The sequence below is a fragment of the Panthera onca genome, chromosome B3 (assembly GCF_046562875.1).
Source record: "Panthera onca isolate mPanOnc1 chromosome B3, mPanOnc1 haplotype 2, whole genome shotgun sequence".
Lineage (NCBI taxonomy): Eukaryota > Metazoa > Chordata > Mammalia > Carnivora > Felidae > Panthera > Panthera onca.
In genome coordinates, this window is record NC_138344.1 from 118791659 (window position 1) to 118802289 (window position 10631).

Sequence of the window (10631 nt, forward strand, 5' to 3'; positions counted from 1 at the left end):
CTATTTTTCAAGTTCCACACCAGGTCTTGAGTCTCACCACAGTACCAGGGCCTTGGGAGGGGAGAGTGTTCCCATTTTCTGAAGGCAAATAGGGGCAAAGTAAACCCCAGAGCAGAATGAAGCAGGGGCTGGGGGTGGAAGGAGGCCCTGGGGACCAGGCTCTGGCAGTGGGAGTCCTCTCTCCTCCCATCCAAGGGTGTCATAGCACACTGAATAGTGAGCTCCAGGAACCCCTTACTCCCACATAACATGAAGCATCTGGGGAAGTTCACTTTAGTTCCCAGCATGCACTGTAGGAGCCAGGAGCTCTTGTCATGGAGTTTGGGTCTCCTCCTCTCCACTGGACAGAAAACTCCCCAAGCCTTGTGCGGTGTCTGGGCTGGGCTGATGATATTGGTGTTTAACCTATTGGGTGCTAAATATATTCTTGTTCTTCTTGCCCCTGCCCCATTAGAGTGGAGGCCCTGAGGCTAGGAAGGTTCTTGGACCACTCATCTGGAGCCTACAGAGCATCTGCAGAGGCATTTCTCCCTTCCTTACCTCCCCCACACACCCAAGACCCTGTCCCTTGAGTCTATGCACCCTCTTACACCTTTGCTCCCCTGTGGCCTTCCTCTCACAGGGTCTCATGGCCTTCTACTTGGCCTTGGCTCCCCTCTGCTCCTTCCCTCCCTACCCTGGCTTTGCTCCATGCCTGGGCTGCATACCGAATTACTAATCAAAAGGATAATAAAAAAGCCAGTGAAGCAAAAGCTGCATATAAATTGCAAATACTAATGTTGATAATTATATGCTGTTGCCTGGAGGGAAAACTTGTGGAGCGGCCCCTGACGTTGTGTCAAGGACCCTGGCCTGGGCACCGAAAGACCTGGGTTTCAGACTGGTTTTCGTCCTGAATTGGCACAGACTAATCTCCATGGACTTTTGCTTCCTCAGGATTCTGAGCCTCCTCAGCAGCTTTGAAGACACTGTAGGGGCAATCAGCACCATGCGAAATCGTGACAGAGAACACGGGCTGATGCAGTGGTTAAGTGTTTCTTTGAGGGAATTTCCCTCACAAGATCTAAGGGGTGGTTCAGGAACTGTAGACTCTACAACTATGCAAAATTTCCATTCCATGTTCCTCTCCCTTTTCTTCCCCCCTCTTTTCTCCATCAGGCATGTCCTGCTATGTAATGAAGGTCTGCTTCCCTGCTAGACCCTGAGAATAGAGGTATAAGCCATAGTCTGGGTCCTTGAAGGAGCTGCCACGAAGGGTGATGAGGTAGATAAACACGTTAACCAGCCATTCCAAAACATTGAAATAAATATTATCATAGGGTAATCGAAAAGGACACAGAGAAGGAAACAACTAGCCTTGCTTGAAGAAGTACCAGCAGGCTTCCTGGAGGAGGTGACATTTGAGCTGAGTTTCATTAAACAATGAGACATTCACCAGGAAGGCCAGGAGAGGAGGACATTTTGGAAAGAAAGGCTGGGGAGAAGAGATGAGGCTGGAGGACTGGTGAGGAAACTACAGCAGAGTCCAGGAAAGAGACAGTGAGAACTTGAATAAGGCAGAGTCAGAGGGATGGGGAACACAGGATGGGTTTGAGACACTTCTGGGGAGAACAGAGAGGAGAGATTGGTTGTGAGGAAAGGGAAGAGACATCAAGGGTAAAACTGGGGCCTCCTGTTTCTGGGTATCTGATGCTATCTAAGTTGGGCGTTGGGAGGGGGGCACACCTTGATTACCCGGGTAATGCTGCTGACTGCCATAAACTCCTCAGTTTCTAGGCCTTTACACTTTCAATTTTATTCTCCCTTTAGTTCCTAGACAGTTTTCTTTTTTTAGTTTTTATTTTTCTTTTTAAAAAAATGTTTATTTTTGAGAGAGAGAGAGTGTGTGCATTTCCATGAGGGAGGGGCAGAGAGAGAGGGAGACTGAAGATCCAAAGTGGTCTCTGTGCTGACAGCAGACAGCCCCATGTGGGGCTCGAACTCATGAACTGTGAGATCATGCCCTGAGCCAAAGTTGGACGCTTAACCAATTGAGCCACCCAGGCGCCCCTCTAGGAAATTTTCTTAAGCCAAAAAAATCTCCCATTTTACCTTGATTGTCTTAGTAGAAAAGGGAATGGCCCAGGCTTGGGCTGGGAGAGCTCAGTGGACAGAGAAACCCTGGAAGTCTTCCTGGAGGAGGCAGCAGGTATCCTCGCTGGAACTAAAGCAAGGTCTATAGAGAAGGGAAGGAGTAAGGCATTGGGTGAAAGCTTGGGAGGAAATGCCTTCATGTCCTGTTCTGCACCCACCTCTGATATCCTCCAAGCAGAATCCAACACAGAGGACTCTGTTTATGTTGGTATTAGCTCTGGTTGCTAATTTCTTTCCACCTGGGGATTTCTCTTCATAAGCTCTTTTATGCACAAACTCTTAGCTCTTTATACAAGAGGTTGATTTGCTCGCAGAATTCCCTAGGGAATGTAAATCAGCACCAAGTGTGGGGAGATCTTCTTTACTTGCTACATCAATAGACCACACAGTAGAAGAGACTCTCCCCATAAAAGAGAAGGCGGGTCTCACTCCCAGCCCAGTGGGCTCAGTACCTCTGAGTCAAACTCGTGGTCAAGGCCACATAGCTGGGACCTACAAAGCCCTAGGTAATGGGGTGGGAGGGAAGCAGACTGGTATAGAATGCAAGGTCAAGTGGGCCTTTGGGCTGTCCATCAGCCAAATCCTACCCCCGTGGACATGGCTCCAGAATGACATGGCTCCAAGAAGGGGTTCATTTCTGGGTATAAGTAGGTAATGGGAATAAATTCTTGACTCTGTACTGGAGAGAACCCTGGAGATAGATCCTCACTGCTTCTGAGTCAGGCTCTTTGGTTAGAGGCAGACCCCCACCCCTCCAACAATGAAGTCTGTAGTAGTCTGTCTCTTAAACTTTGGGCGGCTTTGGAAGTACCACAACTACCCACTTCTCTCCATAAGGGATTGCAAAACTTCAGATGAGGCAATTTCTTTAGCAGCACACCGATTCATGCAGGGAAAGAAGCCAGGAGAGTTCTCAGCACCAGTCCTGCCCAACTTCGTGCTCTCCGACGGAGCACAGGTTCACTCAAGCCTGGGAACGTGCATGGCCGTTCCTGCCGTTTTGAGACCCAAAGCCAGAGCATGAGGAGGCGGAATAAGGCAACCACAGACTGCACAGCTCAGAACTCCATCCACGTTAACTCTGGCATCCACAGGCTGCCTTGGGGGCATGTGAGCGCTTGCTCACTGGCAGAGGAACCTGCGCTGCTGGCACTTTCCCACTTTCCCAGAGCAGGATGTGTGACTGCATATGTGTGAGGGGTGGGGGAGGGGCTGGGGGGGGGTGAGATTTATCAGCAGGTGGCAACTCCACCAGGTCTTTCCTCCGATGCAATAATGAAAATGAAAACGAATGGAAGACCAAGAATGCTTTATATCTGCCTTCCTCTACACTTTTTGAAGCATTTGTTCAGCTCTTATCTCACTTGACTCTCATAAATGTGTCTCCTTCCCAGGCAACAGATGAGGAAAAGGAGTCCCAGAGAAGTTAAGTAACTTCCAACTCGGGGGAAAAAAAGTCCGAGATCAGCCAAATGAAAAAGAAAGGAAACTGATGCATGATTCTGCCTTTTTTCTGCCCTTGAAGCTACAGCCAGCCAGGTGAGTTCTGCAAGGGGAGGCCTTCTTTGCCTTCACCTTGAACTGAGGACCGCGAGGAGTGGGTCCCAAATTCTTGTGAGGCCCTGCCCTGGAGCCCTCTGAAGAGCTATGGTCCAAGACCTAGGGCAGCTCCCATTTTTGAGAGAGGGTGGTGGTGGCAGTGTGTGTGTAGGTTGGTATATACTTGCTCCAGGGGTAACTTTCTTTCTCTTTAAGTTTATTCACTTATTTGTGTTACTTAAATAAGCCCCACCCAATGTGGGGTTCGAACTCATGACCTCGAGATCGAGAGTTGCATTCTCCTCCAACTGAGCTAGCCAGGCGCCTCGGCCCCAGGGGTAACTTTCTGAACCAGGAAAGGAAAGACTTTTCTCCCTCTGTGTGTAGGAAGGCACTTTCCTACAGAAGCTGGAGTACTTTTTATATTCTTCAGCTCAGGATAAGTAGGAGAGAGAGACCCATTCTGGATGCCTACTCTGTGTCAAACGCGTACCTTTTAATCCTCAAAACAATTCAATTAGGTTGTTTTTAATCAAGGCCCGTGGAAGTTAAGTTAATGTGCCAGATGCATACATCCAGCAGATACAGGCAAGATTTGAAGCGAGGTCTGTCTGATGCCAAACTGAGCACTCTCTACTCTCTTCCCCAGCAACCCTGCTCACTTCCATCATTGTCCAAGGGATTGGGACATTTCATGAGGGAGCAGAAAAAGAAACCTGAGGAAATAACCTCAAAGTGTAAAAAGAGCCTCTCTGAATGTCCCTTTCCCCTCCAGTGGAATGGGAATGGCGCAGGGCCCTGAATTCTCTGCTGGGTCAGGAGCCTATACTTGCCAAACTCTAAGGCTGAGAATTTTCCTGTACTTTCTTTGTTTATTTCCCTTTTGTTCTCCCTTAATTTTTCTGATGTTCCTTTTGAAAGTCATGGCCTGACTCAGCTGGTTAAGGGGACCCAAGAGTGAATGGGTGGGGGAGGAAGGAGCAGTGGCAATGTAGCCTTAGGGGCCGGCAGGATGTGCCAGCAGAAAGGAAAATGACAAATTGGGGGGAGGGGACGTGAAACACTCAGCTTGCTGTTTATCTCTTCCAGAACACCCCTCCCAAGATCTCTTCTTTTCTCCTGCCCTGGAAGGTGTGTGTGTGTGTGTGTGTGTGTGTGTGTGTGTGTGTGTGTGAAAGGGACAAGAGATAGGTCCTCAAAGGCCAAGTTATTTGCAGTTACCAGCTTCTTGATCCCTGGTCCCCCACAGTCTCAGTACGCTTGGGGCATCCACATAAGGCCCTGCCTCACAGTGAGCCCACATTTGGTTTCACTGCAGCCTGTGCCCCATCTGTCACGCACATCTCGATATTCAATCCTCTCCCTTCAGCTCCCAAGCCTGTTATTCCAGCACAGACCTTGGGTACTGACTCCATCAAACTGGCAGGGCTCTGCTGTGTCAATGAGAATGTTAAGAGTGATGATGGTGAAGGCACACTGCGCCAGGTTGGGCACTGGAGAGCTAGCAAGAGGGTAGTACAATAGATGACAGAAAGAGAGCTGGACGGGCAGATGGATGGATACACCGATAATAGATTATCTAAGTGCCTACCATGTGCCAGGAACTGGGCTAAGAGCTTTATGTGCATTATCTCAATGACCATCTATTAAATATGTGAAAGAGGCCTTCACTCCATAATATAATTCAGATTTATTCTCGAATAATTTAATAAGTGCCAGGCATCGTGCAAGTTGCTTTCTACAGTTGTAATGCTAATCCATTTCTTCGGCATTAAGAGCACAATTACTGCAGGGATTCCTAGCACTCGCCTGAAGAGGTATTGTAGAGGGGCTAGTAGAAAGACTGTGAGCCTTGGCATCGGCCAGGCTGGAGTTCAAATCAGGATAGGTTTGTCAATACAGGTTTGTTCTTGTTTTGGAAAGTAATTTGGCACTATGTATCAAGGACCAAAGTAAATCCACTACTGGTAATCTGTCTTAGGGCATACTAACAGGTAAATATTTACTGAGTAATTACTATATGCCAAGAACTGTTCTAACTGCTTTAGATGAATCATCTTATTTAATTCTAACAGCAAAAACCCAGGAGGAAGGTACTATTGTCATCCCTACTGTACAGAAGCGAAAACCAAGGCACGTAACTTACCCAACCCTTGTAAGGGTAAAGCCCAGATTTCAATCAAGACAACCACTCATCAACCCTACACCATGCTGACTGTATAAGCTTTGCACATAAAACTGCCCCTTACGGTATAATTATCATTATAGGAAATTTGGAACTCCTGTAAATGTCCAAAAAAACTGGGCAAAGAGAAAGCAAATTTAACTAATGTCTTTAAAGAGTTTATAATACCATGAGGGAAATGCTTATGTTATAATACGAAGTAGAAAAAAGCAGGCTACAAAATTATACATGCAATATAACCACAAGTATGCAGAAAAGCCCAGAAAAACATCCTAGCATGGATTAAAGTAAGATCTGCTAAGGGTTATCTCTGGAGAGAGGCAACCATGGTTCCTTTAAATATTTCTCTTTTTTTCCTGTACTTTCTAAATTCTCTGCAATATACATGCATTACCTTAAAATTATTTTAAAACTTACATAAAAACAAGTATTTGCTGAATAAATGATTGGTCTGTTGGGTGCCTTTCGAGGACTCATCTCTTTTAATCTCAGCACTGGCAGCAGGAACAATGGTGGGGTTGGGGGGTGACCTCTACCCCTGGCCTGCACAGTGTGAGAATTATAGTAAATGAGGTCACATTTCTAAAGGGTTATGTTCCCCTTACAGCTGGGTGGACTGAAGCCCTAGTGATCCTCATCAAAAAAGGAAGGCAAAGAAGAGAACAGCAGGAAGGATGCGCGGAGTGTGAGACACAATGGCAGCGGAGGAGGACGTGGGGGAGACAGCTTGGGGGCAAAAGGGGAAGAGATAAAAGAAAGCAGGAGCCCAGAGAAGGGTTGGGGAGCCCTGAGGGCTGAAAAAGCCTAGGGGGGCAGACTGACAGACAGACAGACAGACAGACAGACAGACACAGACACACATATACACACACAACACAGCAACCTGGTAAGAGATATAAATTCTCTTGACCCACCAATGTTCTGCTGAACTGCAATGGATTGCCCCAGTGTTACAGAAACCATTTTCTACAGTGAAATGATGCTTCCATTTAGGGGAAGCCTTTTCCCGGGCTTGCAACTTGAATCTCTTCTAGCTGCCTGGCTACTCCCCAGTCCTCAAGGCCCTCGCCAAGAAGGACCTATATGCACTGTAGCCATTGCAATTTGCCAGGGACAATTAGACCTATCCCTGCTGCAACCATTCAATCAATGTTGGGAGCTTTGGTACCGGTGGATAGGAATCATGACATAAACACAGGATTAGCACCCAGAACACAGTTTGCAAAGGCTGCCTAAGGCTTCTAGTTTGTAAATTAAGGTACTAAAGAACAGAACAAAAACCATGGGGCAATGTGAGATCTGTGATGGTCACCTGAGGAATCTGCCAGAGGGAAAGAAGTAAGGCCCAGAGAGAGAAAAGAGCTGACCAAGGCCAAAAGCTGGCTGGCGGAGGAGACTGGGCTTTCTGATTCTTACCCAGTAGACCAGTCCTTTATGAGTTATAATTTTGTCTGTTTTCAAAGGGCTTATTGTGACCCTACCCTTCATTTACCTTTATAATATGTCCCTGAGGTAGGTAGGGAGCCAGCTCTTGTTTTGTGGGTAGAAAATGTACAGCTCAGAGAGGCCATGGAATTATCCCAGTATCAGTGGGCTGATGGATGATGTGCTGGGGCTCAGACTAAATCTCAAGAACATGAGTGCTGGGCCACACACTTTCTGAGGAACTTTCAGCCATGGGAAGTCAGGAGCAACTTTAGTTTCTGCAGTTTTCTGGAGTCCTCAGGCCAAAATTCCTCCTTGGGGTGGCCTCGGAAGTATTAGAGGTGGAGTGAGTGTGTCCCAGTTTCCTCTGTGATATTCCAGTTTCTACCATGAAATCATCTGCATGGCTATAATTCTGATGTGAGGCCTTAAGCCCATTATCGCTGACAACCGCTGGTCAAGCACTAACTATATACAGGGAACACAGTAGGTTCTGGGGATACACAGAAATATAAGACATGGCCCTGGCTATCAGAGACAAGATCATTTTAGCTTTGGGATAAGGCCAAATACGTACAAATGCAACAAGATGACAAGTCTGAGGTCTCTCACAGTGGCCTGTCTTCACACGTTCTGTTTTGCTTCTTTGAAATCCCCTACCGCACCCACCCGCACAACTCAGGTGTTTTCCTCCTTGGGCATCTTTCCCTCTACTCCTCAGCCTGGATTGAATTCCCCTCTACTGGCTTCCTATAATATCCTGTATGTCCCTCTACTGCAGCACCTAACATACCAACCATACTTTTATTTTTTTTTTTTTATTTTTTTTTTTAATTTTTTTTTCAACGTTTTTTTATTTATTTGTGGGACAGAGAGAGACAGAGCATGAACGGGGGAGGGACAGAGAGAGAGGGAGACACAGAATCGGAAACAGGCTCCAGGCTCTGAGCCATCAGCCCAGAGCCTGACGCGGGGCTCGAACTCACGGACCGTGAGATCGTGACCTGGCTGAAGTCGGACGCTTAACCGACTGCGCCACCCAGGCGCCCCCCAACCATACTTTTAAATCTTACCTGCCTCAGGGCACCTGGGTGGCTCAATCAGTTAAGCAGCCGACTTCGGCTCAGGTCATGATCTCGCGGTCCGTGAGTTCGAGCCCCGCGTCGGGCTCTGTGCTGACAGCTCAGAGCCTGGAGCCTCTTTCAGATTCTGTGTCTCCCTCTCTTTGACCCTCCCCCGTTCATGCTCTGTCTCTCTCTGTCTCAAAAATAAATAAACGTTAAAAAAAAATTAAAAAAAAAATAAATCTTACCTGCCTCTCACTCCCATCTCTAAGCTTTGGGGAAGAGGATGGGGTGTATTTCCATCGCTGTTCCTAGTTTGTGTCTGACACAAGCCAACACTTAATAAATATGTGCTGAATAAAGAAAAGCGACCATTCTGCTTCTGCTGCCTCCAGCAGATAAGCTCTAAGGTCCCTTGCAGCTCTACCATAGTGTGACTTTATGTCACCATTTGAGGCATTGTTTTTTAGTCACAGTGGTCTCAATTTCATTGAGGCTAGATATGACCTCATTTAGCAGTAATGGAAGCCACCTCACTGTTCCCCTCCTTTTCTCCTAAAGGACCTAACGATAATCTGAGCATGAGTAACAATGGGAACATGTGGCTTATTCACTTCCTTTTTATTAGAATTACGGGACCTGGCAAAGTCCACTGGGAACTTTCTGTCCACTCCTAGCAAAGTCTCTGCCTAGTTACCTAGTTGCTGGGCAGGTAAGGTTGGGAAAATCCGGTGGCTAGGCAACACAGAACCCTCAGGAAAGAAAAACAGCCAGAAATATTTGCAGACTAGAAAGGCAAGGAAAACTTGATGGAAACAAACATTCAAAGTATCTGCCAGGCTTTTAATAATGTCAAAGGAAAAGAGCCTGGAACCAGCTGGAGGAAAAAGATAAGAAACACATTTATTTTCTCTGCCCAGACCATATCAACTGTCCCCCAACCCCATACCTTCTGTTTTACTGTTAGAAAAAAATGGTCACATTTCTCAGGCGAGCTGCATTGTGCCAATCTCTATACGTAGGAAAACTGAGTCTAAGAGGTTAGCAAATTTATTGGCAGCAACATTAAGATGTGCCGCTGTCCATGGTTCTGAGTCCCCCTTGGGGCCCTGAGGCATCTGAGTCTTAGCCAGGTTCTTCTGCCCCCACAGATGACCCAGCTAATGAATGACAGGAAGAAGCTGGGCTGTGGACAAAGAAGACTTGAGAGCTTGTTTGGAAATGCAGATCTACAATGTATTATCTGAAATCCCTGGGGTCAGATGTTTTTCAGAATTCTGAATTTTTCATGTTTTTAACAAGGTAATATAATGTGTCTATTGAATATTATGTAAAATCCTTAGTGAAGTCCAGGGCAGCACCACATAATCAAACGCATCGATATTTCCTCAGAAAAATGTGTGACTAGTCATCCCAAATATGATCAATAAAGACATTAAGTAGCCTCATGGCAATTCAGGGTCTTCCTCCAAATGAGTTCATTTGCATTAGTCTTGTAAGAAAACTTCTGGTCCTAAAGTGTTTTGGATCCAAAATTTTGGCTAAGGGATTGCAGTCCCACAGTAGTACCAGCCCGTGGATTCTAACCTCGGGTCAAATAGACCTGCCAAAATTCCTATGGTTGATCAAACTTTCTAAGCTTGTAAATTTCCTGACTGGGGGTTGCAGGCAGGGGATGGATGAAGAATGAAACTAAACCAAAGAAAATCAGCTTGACCCATCTAGTCCTGAGACCTCCCCACCCCCAAAGATGCACAAGTATAATTTTCTCTTTAGGACAAATAGCTGATAACTCTGAAAGTATATAGTTGGATATCCTGGAAACCCCATAGATGGCACACAGATTGAGGGGTGGGGGAAGAGGCCATTAGCCTTTTTTTTCTACCCACAAGCCTGACTACCCCTTGATTCTTGGCAAGCTCACATCTCCTATCACGTAAGCATGAGCATAGTTGGCATGACTGTGACGGGAGAAGAATATTTTGTCGTCAGTACATAATGATGATTATTAGTCTTGTGGACTGTCTACTACCTGCTAAGCTCTGTACTAACTGCTTGATATGCATTATCTCTCCTCTCCTTACCCTGTCCTGTGGAGACAGGATTTTCTCCATTTCACAGATGAGGAAACTGGGGCTCATAAAGGTTAAATAGCGCCCCCCTGAAATCATAAGCTGGTAAATGGTGGAATCAAGGATTTTAACCCTGACTAAAATCTACTATGACTGCATTACTTTACCTCGTTTCCTTTGTCTTCATTGTCATAGGCGTTGTTTTGAGTGTGA